Genomic DNA, 12,800 nt, shown 5'->3' with positions numbered 1-12,800 from the left:
ATCTTAATTCAAACATTAACGTTTTAGAAAAGTATCTTAGACTACTTAAAGATCTCCAAAAATGTTGTCTGGGTTCTCCTGGTGTCTGGGAATTTGGGTTATATAAAGGGCAACTCTGTAAACAGACTTGACTATCAGATAAATATATCTTCATTTTGTTTGAAATCTTTCATGAAGGAGGTTGATTTTCAGCCTTTGTGAGTCAGATCACATTTTGATAGCAACAAAGAAAACAAATGAGCTAATATGACCCCTGTATTTTTCATCTTGCAAACCATGAGCTGAACTTTTACAGTTAATGTCTTGCTGAAGTTTGCCCATTTTCTTTTTATCTAGAGGCAAAGAAGTGAGAAAATAATGATTTATTGAGCAACTTCTACATGCTCTGTGCTAGGGGGTTTACAAGTGATTTCTTGTGTAGTTCTCAGAATGACAATCAAGGGCAATACTACTTTCATCATCTACAAAATGGCATAATAATAGTGCCCATGTCTCAAAGATGCCATTAGGATATAATGAGATAATGTCTGTACAGTATTTAGCTTAATGTCTTCCTCGTAGCTATAACCATTACTATTATTATTATTATCATTTTAATTTTATTTACCTCACCAATGTTATCCAATCAGTAGGAGCTAGGATAGAAGCATTCTTATGAAAAGGCCAAAAATGATTTGTATCTGTAAGTAAGATGGGGAAAATTAGCTTATCTATTTATTATGTGCAAGAAATAGGCTGATATTTAAAGGCTTCTTCACAATTCAGTTGGATTGGGGTGAATCCGAATTTAGCACATGTTTACGCTCAGACCTTGGTTTCTAGTATGATTTTCCAGGAAAAGGATCCAGGGCTCTTTGGAGCAATGGCTGATTCTAGGTCTGGGAAGGAAATTTATAGGACGAGCCTGGGTCATCTTGTAGTGTTAGAAAGTCAGAACATGCTCAAAAACAAAAGCAAAACAAAACAAAACCAAAAATGAATCCCCACCACAATGATGGGACTATGTCAAGGAGACATAGTAGCCAATAGAAAGAACCTCCAATGGCCCAGTCTGGAACAATATGAATAAGAAAATAAAATACTATTGAATTATAACCCAAAGTATAAAATAAATATCCAGTAGTCCATATTGACATAAACGATTGAATAATTAAATAAATGGAGGAGAAGAAAAAACCTGTACAGAAGATTAATTAAAAGATTAATTAAAAGATAAATTAAAAATAATTTATGTAGATTCCTTGTCCTCAAGAAGGTGGAGTACAGCTCCCCACTCCTTAAATGCAGGCTGTGCATAGTGACTTCCTTCCAAAGAGCACAATATGGAAATGGGGAAAAAAGAATAATTTTACAGAAAGTAAACTTGACAAAGAGTACCTCTGCCAGGTGGCCAAGGTCAACAACAACATCGACAGTGATAAGTCACGTTAGTAGCAAAGATGTGAGAAAACTGTCACTTTTCCTCTGTGGTCTTCCTCCCAAATACCTGTAACTCCAGTGTAATCATGAGAAAAACATCAAGCAAACTCCAGCTGGGGACATTCTATGAAATACCTGATCAACACTACTCAAAACTGCCAGGGTCAGCAAAAACCAAGTCTGAGAGACGATTACTGCCAGGAAGAACCTGAAGATACATGATTAAATGTAATGTGGTCTCCTGGATGCTATCCTGGGAAGGTGGAGGAGGAACCTCTCGGGTTCCATAGCTCTTTCCATGTCAGACATTGAGCTGGGTCACCAAACATCTCTTGGTGCTGTCTTGCTAAAACTGGCTGAATCTGGCCTGTGAAGAGCTGGAAAGGGCCAGCTAAGTGGGTCTGATCTGTGGTGAGACTCAAGTTCCCAGTAGGAAGGTTATTCTTTTGCTTGAGAGCCTCTTTCCACAAGGGCTCGATTACAGGGAGACAAATCAATAGGGACACCCTTGAGAGGGAAGAGAGGTACTATTAATAGTTACAAGGGGGAGAACAAGAGGAAGCCAGGGCTCTCCCAGGCAAACCTGGATGTATGATCGACCTACATATCAAAACATTCACAAGACTGGGAGAAGGTTTTGCCCCAACCATGCTGTTTCTGTGAAGATCCTTTGGATGAGCGAATGGACTCTTCAACCATCCTTTCCCTTTTTTCTCAGAACTCTGCATATATCAATCCCTGCCTATATTTGCCTGACACTTATATGTAAATGATCTTGCATTTACCCAGGTGGTTCAGTATTGAATATTCTTGTGTTGAATGTGAAAACAAAATGGACATCTCTTGACAACTGATAATTTTCTTATTTCCTAAAGAAGTTTCAAAGAGTAAGCACTTTGAGGATAAAATCGTAAGTGGTTTGATGTGTGGGGATGAAGGAAGTTCAGCAAGCTTAACAGGAGGAAGGAAACGAGTCCAGGAAAGGATGCTGGTTCTCTCTTCTTCCGTGCTGTTCAACTTTCTGGCACTTTTAACTTGTAAGGCACTGGTGTAATTTTCTGCTAATTCACAAAGTTCCTACACAAAGCTTTCTTTATCCAGTTCCACATATTACAACCCAATCAGCCACATTTCAGGGGCTGCAACTGATAATTAGCCATTATCCTTCTACATGTCAACATTGAAGGGAGCTGGGTGCCAAAGATAAGGATAAGCTGAACTGACAGAGTGCTGACAAGCCCCAGAGGTGTGTGGAATGATAACAGCTTTGCCCATTGCCCTCTCCAGTGGGGAGGCATATACCAGGTTGCCGAAAGCAAACTTTAATATGGAAACTCCTTTTATTCCTCATAAAATGCACTAGATTAGAGGAGAGTGAAAATGGTTGTAAAAAGTGAAGTGCCTCCAGGCACTGCTCCTGTGTGAAAGCTCTCTCCCCATAGGTTTGTTATCTTTGACACATCCTGATGGTACCTGACTTGGAAATTAAAGTTGCTGGCAGGCAGGACAGTTTTACTTGAAGCTTTATGTGCCTTAATCAATGGATCATTGAGATATCAGAGGACTGCTCTCTAGATGGCATCTAATATACTTGTAGAGAGCTTAGGTGGGTCTTGATTTCAATAATTTAGGATTTTAGGTGGCTAAGTTATATATCTCATTTTAGAAGACAGTGCCGTGGTTAATTTTATGTGTCAACTTGACTGGTGCCCAGGCATTTGGCCAAATATTATTCTGGGTGTGTCCGTGAGGGTGTTTCTGAGTGAGATGAACATTTAAGTTGGTAGACCGAGTAAAGCAGATTGCCCTCCCCAGTGTGGGTGGGCCTCATCCAATCAGTTAAAGGCCCGAATAGACCAAAAAAACTGACCCTTCCACAAATAAGAGAGCAATCCTCCAGTCTAACTGCCTTTGAGATGGGACATTGGGGTTTTTTTTTCCTGCCTTTGGACTTGAATTGAAACATCAGGCCTTCCTGGGTCTCAAGTCTGTGGGCATTCAGCTCAGAATTGTATCATTGGCTCTTTTGGGTCTTAAGCTTGCTGTTCGCAGATCATGAGATTTTGTTGGCCTTCATAATAACATGAGCCAATTCCTTATCTGTCTATCTATCATCTATCTATCTATCTATCTATCTATCTATCTATCTATCTATCATCTATCTACCTATCACCTAACTATCCATCTTTCTTTCCTATTGCTTCTGTTTCTCTGGAGAACATTGGCTAATACAGATGATGTTAGTTTGCTAAGGCTACCATAACAAACTACCACAGACTGGGTGGTTTAACCACAGAAATGTATTTTCTTACAATTTTGGAAGCTGAAAGTCTGAGATCAAGATGTTGACAGGGTGCCTGAGTGGCTCAGTCAGTTCAGTGTCTGACTTCGGCTCAGGTCATGATTTCATGGTCTGTGAGTTCGAGCCCCACGTCGGGTTCTGTGCTGACAGTTTAGAGCCTGGAGCCTGCTTCGGATTCTGTGTCTCCCTCGCTCCCTGCCCATCCCCCTGCTCATGCTCTGTCTCTCTCTCTTTCAAAAATAAATAAGCGTTAAAAAAATTAAAAAAAAATTTTTTGACAGAGTTGGTGTCTTCGGAAGGCTTGCTCCTTGGCTTGTATGAGGCCACCTACTCCCTCTGTACGGTTCTGTGCCCTTATTTCCTACTCTTACAAAGATACCAGTCATATTGGATTAGGGTCCACACTAAGTGACCTCATTTTAACTTAATCACTTCTTTAAAGACCCTGTCTCCAAATACAGTCACATTCTGAGGCACTGAGGTTTAGGGCTTCAACATATGAATTTGTGAGGAGGGGCGCAATTCAGCCTATAACAAAGACACTTTGTATGGATTCATGAGCTTCAAAGTCAGGCCTTGATGCTTTGAAAGTAAGTACTGGAAATGGCTTACATAGAAAAAAAAAGAGAGAGATTTTTAATCAGGGGGATTATGAGGCCAAACAACCTTTTCTTTAAAGTCTGTGCTATTTTCCTTAATGGAAACAGTTGAAAGGATAAGGGTGGTTGAATGACTCTAGAGATACAGCAAGCGAGGAAAGGATATAAAAAAATTGCCTTTAGATTCCTAAATGGTAAGTAGAGAAATTGCAGCAGATTGCTCGAGGGCATCTCAGCTTAGAAGTAAAGGCTTTTAACTGTGTAGCTTCTCTGTGAACTTCCTGTCATAAGATCCTTCTTAAATGGGACACATACATTAACCTCTTGTATTAGTTAGGACTCCTCAACCCAAAGGTGACAGAAAGCAAACTCAGTCTGCTTATGGAAAAAAGGAAATTTATTGGCAGGAATCTGGGTATTTGGGGGAAGATGAGAACAATCAGGCCACAGGAAAGATAAGGAGACCATTAGCCTTAGAAATGACTACAAGCAGGTATTCAGATGACATTAAGGCTTTCTCTTTGTCTCTGAATTTTGCTTCTTTCTGTGATTGGCTTCATTAATGTCTGTCTCTTTCTCCCTTTGCTTCCTTTCTTTCTCCCTCTTTCTCCACCAGATTAGGGAATACCCACCAATAATTCCAAAGCTTTACATCTTTGGGCCTTACCTACCCAGAGAATCATGGATTCTCTTTGAGATCTAATTAATACACTCCTGGGAAGGACTCTGGTTGGCTCTGATTGGCTCATACGGTGGCAAGTATCTGCCCCAGACCAATGAACTGTGACCAGTGGACAGGGTTTTGTTTACAAAATGGCTGCTTTCACAGTGGAGATGGGAGGGAGGAGGTTACCAGATAAAGGAGAATGGGCAAACAATCCTAGTTTTATCCTCTACACCTTGTGTTCCTAGTTTTTATGCCTTTTAGAAAAATGACCTTTAGATTATTGATGGCTTCATATTGATGGGACTCTTAAAACTTTTGAATGAAAAATTCAAACCATAAACAATTCGATTTCTACAAATTAGGAAACATTCTGGCATAGCTGTGATGGATAGTCAAGACACCTGTAAAGTTTCAAATTTTGCTAAAACCAAACTAAAAAAACCCAAATCAGCAGCAGTAGAGTATCTATTCTTCAAGGAGCTTTCAAAAAAGAAAAATGGAATTAAATATTTGTGGAAACAGCATCCGATGTCTGTTAGGGTGACATATGAATAGATGCCCATATGTTTTGTTACCTACTCCAGGACAGGTTTGAAAGTAAAAAGGAGGCACTATTAATAATTATTTGAGGAGACCATGAGAACATAGTCACTCTTGCTTACATTACCCATCTATCTCTTCTTCCAAGTTGTCTACTTTTCCCATTAGAGCCCTTAACATATTAATCATAGTGATTTTAAATCCCCTGTGTAATTCCAATATCGATGTCATATCTGAGTCTGGCTCTGATGCTTGCTTTGTCTCTTCGGACTGTTTTCTGTTTCCTTTTATAGCATGCCACGTAATTTTTGGCTGAAAGCCCAAGGTGTTGGTTAACAGAATCAGAAGTAAATGGGCCTTTAGTGATATTTTATGCCAATTTGAGAAGGCATTGAGTTGTGTTTAATGTTTGCTGTAGATCCAGGTGTCAGAAACCTCAAATTCCTCTAGTGACCTTGTTTTTATCTCCCTCATTGGCTTTGGGCTTCTCTAAGTACTTCAGAGAGAGTCTATGTCTTACAACTCTTTCGGTTGCAATCCACTCTTTATACTGATCCCTTCTGGCCTGGTGGTCAGGTATGTGGGAGGTGAAGCATTTTGTAATCTTTTGGTTAAATCTCAGTTTTTTAGCAGGTTTGTGTCACAGGGCTGTGACCTTCATGAGTGTTTCCCAATCACTCATGACCTCCTCCCCATTCCTGACTAGCTGAAATAGGATGACTGGAGAGAGAAAATGTCTTACCCCCAAGTGGGATACACCTCTGGTAGTCTTTTCTCCTGGCTTTTTCTGTGGAGAGTATTGACAATGGCTATCTTCCCCCTTTTCCTGTCAGAGCCATGAGGGGATCTTTCTTAGATCTTCACCATGAGAATCTAATGGGGCTCCAAGAGTAAAAACCCAACAATGTGTCGGGGCACCCCGAAGGCTGTGGTCCCTAAGAGTTCCTCACCCTGATGCTAGTGCATCTAGCCTCCAGCAATTTGTCAAAATTACCATTTAAGTGTTTCTATCAGTTTATGGCTCCAGTGGCTTCTGTTGCACGTAAACAGATCCCTGCAATGGCTCTCTGGATCCACCCATCTCTTTAGATTTTAGGTCGCGGTTTGCCCTGAAACCTCAGTTCTCTGATGGGACCATGACAAGTCATTGATTTTCAGGCTTTTCAGCTCTTTATGGTTGTAAAGAGAAGAAGGACAGTTTCCAAGCTCTTTACATGTTAGAGCTAAAACCAGAAGTCCTTGAACCTAGAAGTCTTTATATTCTCATGATAAACTATATATCTAGTGAGGACAAAGTAAAGACATTTTTTGACATGTGAGGATTCAGGGGTTTTACTACCCAGGGATATAATATGAAAAACATATATATTCTGGAAAAGTTACAAAGGAATTCAGACTTCTGTTTCTCAGAAAATGGAGTAGACACACTTTCTACTTTCCCTACTAAGTACAACTAAAAATCTTAGACATTAAATATAAAACAAACATAAGAAGACATTGAAAGCTGAAGAAAAGAAAGTAGGCCAGACTCTTTTTTTTTTTGGCCTTATATATCCCAGGAATTGAAGAAATTGGCAGCCCAGCAACACAGATGGGAGAAGACAAAAATAAAAGTCATGACCAAAGCCTTCTCTGTCTAGCAGAAGGTCCAGGATGAGGGCAGTCCAGTAAGACAGAAAACTTTTAGACAATAAATAAAGCATGAAACTCTTAGATTTATTTTACATTGATGGACATGTTATAAACCTTGACATTGGCCATATAAAGTTAATGACATGGTGGACTGAGGGGGAAAGGAGACAAAGATTGGGAGGGTGTGAGGAGACACTAAGGCAAATATGGGGGTCCTGTTCCATCACCATCACATATTGTCTAAAGTTAATGGGCCAAGATATTGTGTGAAGCCAATGGTTCAAAGACTCAAAATGCATAAGTAAGATTTGTGAATATAAATTAGAGAATAAAAAATATGACTGGCAGAAATACAGAAGACACAGTATTGGAGGCAGCGTGAATGAACTCAATCTCTCATTTTCATTGCAGAGAGTCAATATATCAAGCTTAAAGTTAGCAAATTAAGAAATACAGTGTATGCACCCACTTAGTATTGTGGAAGTGAGCCCATAAGAATTACACAGGGGCACCTGGGTGGCTCAGTTGGTTAAGTGTCTGACTCTTGATTTCAGTTCAGGTCATGAACTTGTGCGTAGTTTTGGTATGGAGCCCTGTGTCAGGCTCTGCACTGACAGCATGGAGGCTGCTTTGGATTCTCTCTCTCTCTCTCTCTCTCTCTCTTTCTCTCTTTCTTTCTCTCTCTCTCACTCTCTTCCCCTTCCCCATTTGTGCATGCTCTCTCTCTCCCTCTCTTTCTCTCTCTTTTTTTCTCTCTCTCTCTTTCTCAAATAAATAAAAAAACTAAAAAAAAAAGAATTATGCAAAAGAAGGAGTTATTATTACCTCTGAGGAATGGAACTCTTGGTTGCAGAGGGAGAAAGAAAACTTAGTTGTTTTTTTTTTTAAGTTCATTTATTTATTTTTACATAGAGAGAGAGAGCACATTTGAGCAGGAGAGAGACAGAGAGAGAAGCAGAGAGAAGAGAAGATGGAGAGAATCCCAAGAAGGCTCCACACCATCAGCATGGATCCTGATGTGGGGCGAACCCATGAACCATGAGATCATGACCTGAGCTGAAACCAAGAGTCACACACTCAACCAAATGAGCCATCCAGGCACCTCAGGAAAACTTAGTTTTTAGTTTTTGAGCAGGTCTAGTAATATTTGAATTTGTATTACTATATGGATATATTTCTTTTATATTTATATTTGCTAGTAAGTTATTAAAAACAGAAATGAAAATTTTTACATAAAGACTTCCAAGGTCCCGGAGACATTTATGAATTAAGGCCTAAGTCAAAGTACTTGACAAGCAGGTTTTTGGAGGCAAGTTTATTATAAGCTTGCAGATGCTTTAGCCCTAAAACAGTGAGAGTAGGGTGTATATTCTGGTTTCAGAGATAACCCGAGGATTTGAAACTCCTCCCATATTCCTCACCATATGTATCAATATATGTAGTAGCTAATCAGAGCTTCATATCAGGCTCCCAAGAAATCAGTCTTTTGAAGGCTCATGATTTAAGCCAGAAAACGGATCTGCTGCTAGGAATTGAGATAAGTGTCAGGAAGGTTTGTTGGACTCTAAACCCAGAGAAGGAAAAGGCAGGTCTTGTCTAACTGTGGTCAGCTACAGGGCGCTTAGGTATTTCATGGTCACTCCTAGTAATGATTAGACAAAGAGACACTCAAAGAGAGTGTGGAAGTGACATGGATGGGAGGGTAGAAGTTTAGTTTCACCATCTAGTCCTGTGAGAGACCCAGGACACTGACTCTACACTGCTTTTGGAGAGAAGACAACTGATGTGTGACATGCAATAAAGTGCTCCCAGCAAAGCTCCATGAACCTGTGTATGGGGCAGGTGCTTGCAGCACAGGGGTGCAGTGGAGGGGTGGAGGTAATGAGGATCCCATCGCAGAACCTTTTTTGAAAAATGAAAGTTTTCCCACTCAGTTGAGCCTTACTGGTCTTAAAGACCACTTAAAATTTGCATTAGCAGATGTTTGGAAGTTTTCTGGTGTGTCTGGAACCATGACGAACAAGGAGACATGTACTAACTAACACACATATACATGCACAAATACAATGTGCACAGAGCCTCATCTTGGGCAATATTGGGGTTCCTGAAGAGACTGTATGTTGACTTTGTCCTTCAAATTCTACAACTCAGAGTCACAAAGAGATCAGAGTCTGTCAGTTGCAGCACTGGACATTGAGAAGTGAACTTGAGGCCCAAATGGGCTTCCCCTCCATTCTCTGTCTGGTCTCTTCTCCACCTCCCATTGAACCTGCAACCCAGACACAAGGATACTCTCTCTCACTGGCTGACTGCATGGAGGAGGGGGGCTAGTTTACAGTTAATGTGAAAACAGGCCAGAGAGTGGGAGAGATGGAGAAAGATGGATGGAGACTTGGGACTTGGCTAGTAGGCCTACGTGCTCTGTCCCAACCAGCCTAAGCAGATAAATGACCCCTCCTTATGAGGAAGAGGAGTAAGGGGGTGGGGAGAAGGGCAATGACTTTCCCCCCTGTTCTTCCAAAAGGGAAGACTTTTTCTGTTTTAAGAGCCTATAGGCAGGTGTAGGGGAGGAAAGTTTTTCCTAACCCTATTAGGGTCCCTGCCTGCATCTGAAAATAAAACTGACAAAGACAGATCAACAGGAGAAAAACATTCAAATGTTAGTGTATATTTAAACATCCATGGGAGCCCTCACAAGAAAATGAAGATCTGGAGAAGTGACCAGAGCAGGAAGCTTTAATATCTGTTAGACAAAAAACACATATTTGTGCAGAATTGACAAGACAAAGGGATTGGGCTGGGGGTAGTAAATGGTGAAGAAGTAACCAGGAAGGTAAGGGTTAATTTAACCAAGTTTGTACAGATTTCTTGGCCCCAAATTCCCATCTCTGGTGATAAGAATGTCTTCCCTTCTCCTTGTACAGGCCACATACGTTTCCCAGAGGAATTTTATGACTTTTTTCAGGGAAGAAGGGCAGCAGATGGTGGGAGAGGTCAGAGCGAAATTCTTGCTTCTGACATTTAAAAAAAGATGCCTTCAACTTAAGGTATTTAATATGCCAACGTGCTACACATTTTGGAGTAGCAGGTCCTGAACCCGAGCGCAGGAACTTAAGGAGAGAGACTGGGTCTCAGAGCCAGCAGATGGCTGTATGATGTGCCTTCAAGCCTACCTATGTCTTGTACATAGCCAATATGTTTGAATCAGCTCTGTTGACTGGTAAAGGATATTCATGTCTTTCCCCACAAAGGCAATTTCTTTTTTTAAGTTTATTTTATTTATTTTGAGAGAGAAAGGGAGAGTGAGCACACACATGGGCACAAGGGGAAGAGGAATGGGGAGAGAGAGAATCTCAAGCAAGCTGTGTGCTCTCAGCACTGAGCTCAGCATGGGGCTCTATCTCACGAACTGTGAGATCATGACATGAGCCAAAATCAAGAGTTGGACGCTTAACCAACCGAGCCACCCAGGAGCCCCCAAAGGCAATTCTTAATAAGAGAAAGCTGAATATTTTATTTTATTTTAATTTATTTTAATTTTTTAAACGTTTATTTATTTGTTTAGATCAAACAAGCACGAGTAGGGGAGGGGTAGAGAGAGAGGGAGACAGAGGATCCCAAGCAGGTTTTACACTGCCACCACGGAGCCTGATATGGGGCTTGATCCCTTGAACTTTGAAATCATGACCTGAGCCATAATCAAGAGTTAGATGTTTAACCAACTGAGTCACCCAGGTGCCCCAAGAGCTGAATATTTTAAAAATGATAAAGGCTAAGCCAGGATCAGACTTTGGAATGTTTTGCTTTTTCACTCCCAGCTCAAATCAATGAAACCCTAGACAATTAAAAAACAAGGGTGCCCTCCCATCTTTTTATTTAAAAAAAATTTTTTTTAACGTTTATTCATTCTTGAGAGACAGAGAGACAGAGCATGAGTTGGGGAGGGGCAGAGAGAAAGAGGGAGACAAAGAATCTGAAACAGGCTCCAGGCTCTGATATGTCAGCACAGAGCCCAGTGCAAGGCTCGAACTCATGAACCGTGAGATCATGGCCTGAGCCCAAGTCTGATGCTTAACTGACTGAGCCACCCAGACACCCCAGCATCTTTTTATTTTTGAGTTGATGTTGCCCACCACCACCAAGAAATAGATAGAGCACCTTTATTTTTACATTTTAATCTAGTAAAGAAAATGTAATCAGATAGTAATTGTTTGCTTTATACTACTAGATTTAGAAGGTCAACTCCCCCAAAATGTAGTGTAAAACCTAATTAAATGTAAAAAAAAGAGATTTCTGTTGGCTTATGTTATCCTATTCAAGCCTTTTCTACCCCTTTAAATATTAATGACTTTTGTTAATAATGGGATGGTTATAAAATAATATGTGTTAGCATTTAGGACAGAAAAAATTATTATTGAGAATAGCAATGGTAAATAAATTAATCTTAAATATCAACTCTAGTTAGCTGTTAGCAGTTTACTCAAATGGTGCCTTGAGAAGGATTCTGAGGCTGCATATGGGATTGATAAATTGTGCCTGCCAAAGCCAGGAAGGGGTGGTATTAATACCATGTTATTATTGTCATCTCTGTTTTGGGAGAACCCCATGAAACAATTGTATCAGCCATTTCCTGACATTGAATTCCATATCAGTTTCCTCATTTGTAAAATGACAATTAGATTGGATAAGTGGTTTTCAAACTGTGGGATAAAAGTTTCACTGTGATGGGGGTGCATTGTGGAAGCCCAGGGAGTTATTACTGGCCTCCTATCCCTCTTTTAGCCAGAGCTCATCCATTTTTTATGTTTTCATGTTTTACGTATTGGCTTCCATATCAACATTTGCTTGAACAAGTGTTCTTCATGTAAAGAGGTTAGAAAACTAGTGGATCACTAATATTTCATCATTTTTTTCTATGATTTATTTTCTCCATGTCCTTCACCACCACCACCCCCCAACACAACCCCAGTAGAACTGGGTAAGCCAGAAAAAAAAATTCTCAGAAATATAGCATATAAGTTGGGTCTTGAAGGATGAGTAGGAGTTCACCATGAGGGGTGCATAGATGTGAATGTGTGGTTATTCCAGGATAATAATATTTTTTTTTAAATTTTAATTCTATTTTATTATATTTGCTTTTTGAGAGATAGAGAGAAAGGGTGAGACAGAAAGAGAGAAAGGGAGAGAGGGAGGGAGACAGAGAGAGAGGCGGAGGACAGAGAGAGAATCTTAAGCAGGCTCCATGCTTGGCATGGAGCCTGATGTGGGGCTCAATCCCACGACCCTGGGATCATGACCCGAGCCAAAATCAAGAGTCAGATGCTTAACCGACTAAGTCAGGTGCCCCAGGATAGTAATATTTCTAAATGATCCATAAATCAAGGACCAAAGAGCAAAGATTAAAATTCAGAGAGAGCTGTGAGTAGCTGCCAGGGTGGCCCTCAATGGATGGCCACAGTATGGGGCATTTGGGAAAGCCCAGAGTCATTATCAGACAATGACTCAGGCTGTTCTAAGACCAGATGTATAAACACAAATTTATTAAAGTACAGAGGAGATGATTAATTGTCAAGTCCTGGATTATTCAGAACTCCTTCCCCAAATTCATGAGCCAAACTGGTAATCAGAAGACTATTCAGTG

The 12,800-nt window shown here is 40.4% G+C and overlaps 1 protein-coding gene across 1 annotated transcript in view; it reads left to right on the top strand.

The window, feature by feature from the left end:
* GALC (galactosylceramidase) overlaps window positions 1-12,800 on the top strand; it is a 149,791-nt gene that overhangs the window by 136,120 nt on the left and 871 nt on the right. The window lies entirely within an intron of this gene.

The sequence above is a fragment of the Acinonyx jubatus genome, chromosome B3 (assembly GCF_027475565.1).
Source record: "Acinonyx jubatus isolate Ajub_Pintada_27869175 chromosome B3, VMU_Ajub_asm_v1.0, whole genome shotgun sequence".
In the NCBI taxonomy this organism is placed as follows: Eukaryota; Metazoa; Chordata; class Mammalia; order Carnivora; family Felidae; genus Acinonyx; species Acinonyx jubatus.
Note: the sequence above shows the minus strand (reverse complement) of the source record. Positions and strands in the feature narration are given on the sequence as shown.